Below are 4,012 nucleotides of genomic sequence, written 5' to 3'. Positions count from 1 at the left end.
ATTAGATCAGCACATCATCAGAGAACTGCCGGAAGTCCAGGCTGGGTTTAGAAGGGGTCGTGGTACTAGGGATATTGTTGCTGATGTTAGATGGCTAAAACACTAGCATACAGAAAAGTGTATTTACTAGCTAGATTGGAGCAGGAACTTGGACTGGACATTCAGGGGAACAAGGAAACAATACAATGAAGGACTTTCATTTCTGTGCTGCAAAGTGGGCAGTGAAAGCAGCTCTATAATTTGACAGGCTTCCTTTAATCCCAGAGACTGACTCTGCCCAGCTTGTCAGCACCTGAGCCTTCTAAATGGCTTTATCAGCACTCCTTTTAAACAGAATAAAAAAGGCAAATTGTCCATGGTTGTGTTGAACTGAAATTGGAGCACTGTATAGGCCAAAAGAAAAACTTATCAGCCTAACCCCAGACACAGGCATACATGCAATGCACGAACACACATTAAACAAAAAGAAGTTTGTGTAGATTTGTTTTCATTATCAAAGGATAGGAGTCACACTTCACTATTCTTCACAGCTGATAGACTGTGCTTCCTTTAGCTCCAATGAACCACATTTAAAAAAAAATACCTGACCAGTCTCAGGGTCCACATTGAAATCAGCAGGGACGATGAGCTGAAATCATCCACATTCCATCTTTGTCCTTTTCCACCCTGTATGTAGAAATACATAAAGTTTTTCGGAACAGGGAACAGTTTGAAACCCTGTGAACATTTTATAAATTGTTCCTGTGAATCACCCCAGAGTCATCCAAAATGAGGCCTCTCCATCACATTCCGGTAAGTGTTATTCCAGTTCATGACTGTGCTTGCTGGCAGCTGAGAGATCACTGAGAATGGCTTAGACCTGGCAAAACTAGCTCTCTGGGTGATGGCCTTCCCTGGGCTGCTGGAAAGAATAATTTTCCAAGTTCAAGAGCAAATATCATCTTCTGTGTTTCAGTTCTTGTTTTTTTATTAACCAACTATATCTGCTTTAAACATCTTGACCTGCAATGTTTCAAAACTTAAATGCCATACACATCTCTGAATCTGTTTCAATATCCTAGCGAGCAAACTCAAACCCAAGCTGATTTCTGTCAAGTAGGAACTCGCCAGCTAGTTTTCAGAGGCTGTAAGTCATGTAGCAGGAGATTGTCTCTCTTCTTCATGAAGCAACTGGTGAATTCAAATGCCAGAGAGGCACCACCTATGTGTTAGCACTCCCTATGAACTGCCTGAATTCCTATATCCTAGTTATAAGTTTATCAATATACTTATTCACAAGTAGTTCCTTAATACTTACCTTATGTATAGCCCTGCACAAAACTTTATCCAGAAGTAGCATTCAGTTGGGATATAAAGCATATTTTTAGTACATGTAAGATTGGGTCTATGATTTAGTGTCAAAATTAGCTATCCATTCAAACTCCAAAATATTCTCTCACTTTGTGGTGTACAAAACACAGAAGTTGTCAGGGGATTCTGGAACCCTTATTCACTGTTTGTGGGAATGTAAAATGGTGCAACCATTATGGAAGGCAGTATGGCTCTTTCTCAAAAAGTTGGAAATAGAAATATCATTTGACCCAGCAATTCCACTACAGGAGTATACCCTAAAGAATTGCCTCCCAAACAGATATATGCACACCTATGTTTATTGCTGTTTTATTTACAATAGCAAAGGGTTGGAAACAACCCAAGTGCCCATCAACAAACAAATGGATAGAGAAGCTGTGGTAGATTCACACAATGAAATATTATGCAGCACTGAAAAACAAAGAACTCATGAGATATTATACAAAATGGATCACCATGAGGACATTATGCTGAGTGAAACATCTCAGTCACAAAAAGAAAAACACTGTATAATGCCACTGTTATAAAACAGGATGGATATGGAGGTTGGGGAAAAACTTAGAAAAGAGAGGATAAATAATGTACATGACATTGAAACAGATAAGAGAGAGAACTGTATAAAAGGAATATATGGTTAGTTATTATTGGCATGAAAAAAGTTTAGAATAAGAGCTGCAAAGTAAAGTGGACAGGGGGTAGGAGGTGAAGGTGAGGACTGTATAACAATGAAAGAAGGGGAGCTCTGGTGGCCTAGTGGCAAAGAAGCTGCAACTACAATCCCAGAGGTGCACGGTTCAAATCCACCAGATGCTCTGCTGGGGAAGGAGGGGCAATCTCCTCCTGTACCAGTCAGATCTGATTTGACGGTACACGCACACAAAAATAATAAAATAAAATAAAAAAATATTAAAAAAAACAACAATGAAAGAATTTTTCCCCCCAAAGAAAAAAGTGACTGGAATGGGGAGCTGAGAGGAAAATGTGCAACAATGAATGAATGAAAATCCAAGTTCTCTATAAATTTTCATTAAAATTTCAATTTTAAAAAAGGCAAAAAAAAATTCCAAGAAAAACAACAGAGGAGTTGTTACCATGTCACAAATCATTCAAAATGAGGATGTCAAGCACAGCTGTAAAAATAAGTACTAGATTCTGTGAAGGATATTAAGCAATAAACTTTCTTGGAATTTTTTCTATTTACATTTTTCAACTAATGGTGAATAAATTTTCAATTAAATGTGAAATCCTGAAGTTGTTGTAGCCAGAATCATAGGTTTGGGGGTTTTGTTGTTGTTGTTGTTGTTGTTGTTTTCCTTTCTGCCTACTGTCTGACCATCTTGTGATAGTAGTAGTGGGAGAAGGTATTTGTAAGGAGAAGGGTTGTCACTAACTATACTTGACTGAGTCTATTGATAGCTTTGCTGACAAGATGAGAATGTCTTTTCTTACTCATTTTCTAAAAACAGATCACAGGGCTAGATCAGCATCTGTAATTTAAATTATTCCTAAGTAAGACTTTCTTGTGTCTCTGTGATTTATCCACTCTACATAGCTATTGATATGCACTATCAATTCTTGCAGCTACTGATGGGACCCTTCCTTGCAGATTTTCAGAACTTGCAAGTCACATGGCAAGATAGTGCACATCTTTCCCCCACAGAGCTGTTAGTGAATTCAAACCAGCCACAGTCTTTGAGTTGGCAGCACAACTCCTTACGCACTAGGCCACCAGGACTCCATATATGTATTTGTTCAGGATTGCCTAAAAACAGAAACTAATGCAGAGGTGGTTTTGAAAGAGATTCACTGTGGGAGGAAGAAAGCAAGGGAATCCTTGAGACTGTGATACTGGTCCAACACTATAAGATGATTTAGGAGAGAGAATCTCTACTCACAGTGTTATTCCAAGATAGATTTGGCCAAGCCAGTAGGATGTCCTTACCCCTTTTGAAATTCTTGCATCTCATGTGAATTGACCTGTATTATTTTCACACTTTCTTCTACCTCTTACACTGTTGTTGTTGTTAAGTGCCATTGAGTAGCAGGCGACTCATAGTGACCCTATGAAGGAAGGTCCTCAACACTTGTGTGTCTTTCACCTTCTCTCCAGATGCATAGGGTTTCCGGAGGCAAGCTATTATAGAAGTGGATGCCACTCCTGCTTTCAAGCTTGTTTTAATAGGGGAGCTCCACCCTACTCTCTGTCTGCATTGGGTAACCAACCATTAATGCATTTGACACATCAGCGTCACAGTGTTCAGCCTCACAGCGACCACAAGTTACCGCTGTAAGGCAACTTGTAGACTAGGGTTATATGACCTAGAGGAATGTCTGAACAAAAATAGTGAAAGACAGGCCGGAGGGCTGCGGATTAAAAGTCACCCACTTTTGGTCTGGTAGCATCGCTTTCTGTCCACTGGGCCAGCTGATCTCTCTCTCTATGTTGATGTTATTGTTGTTAACTGCCGTCGAGTTGCAGGTGACTCATAGCAACCCTATAAAGGAGAGTCCTCAATGCTTGTGTGTCTTTCATCCTCTCTCCAGGTTCATAGGGTTTCCAGAAGCAAGCTATTAGGTAAGTGGATGCCACTCCTGCTTCCAACCTCTTATACTACCTGATCTATTTTCCAAAATAATTGGCCTTGAGAAGTTCTTGGGAAGC

This window comes from Elephantulus edwardii, unplaced genomic scaffold, assembly GCF_000299155.1.
Source record: "Elephantulus edwardii isolate Elephantulus edwardi_28Jun2011 unplaced genomic scaffold, EleEdw1.0 scaffold00079, whole genome shotgun sequence".
NCBI classification, from domain to species: Eukaryota; Metazoa; Chordata; class Mammalia; order Macroscelidea; family Macroscelididae; genus Elephantulus; species Elephantulus edwardii.
Note: the sequence above shows the minus strand (reverse complement) of the source record.